This window comes from Pantherophis guttatus, chromosome 7 (genome assembly GCF_059756535.1).
Source record: "Pantherophis guttatus breed Tessera chromosome 7, ASM5975653v1, whole genome shotgun sequence".
NCBI classification, from domain to species: Eukaryota; Metazoa; Chordata; class Lepidosauria; order Squamata; family Colubridae; genus Pantherophis; species Pantherophis guttatus.
Genome location: NC_142069.1, coordinates 30410501 through 30410737, shown reverse-complemented (window position 1 = coordinate 30410737; position 237 = coordinate 30410501).

Genomic DNA, 237 nt, shown 5'->3' with positions numbered 1-237 from the left:
ATATTTTTTCTGGAAGACGAGCCTTCTAGAATGCTTTGGGATTGATTGTGAAGTCATTAGTAGTCTGCTAGTTTCTTATTATTTTTGCTGTTTTGTTATTTATTATTATTGTATTTCATCATTGGTATCTATGGTATATGGCCCTGGAATCCATTAAGATTGAGATGGAAGAATCTATCAGATAGATAGATTGTTGTGTTGAAAGCCAAATGGATCAAAATTGTTAGGGATCCCCAC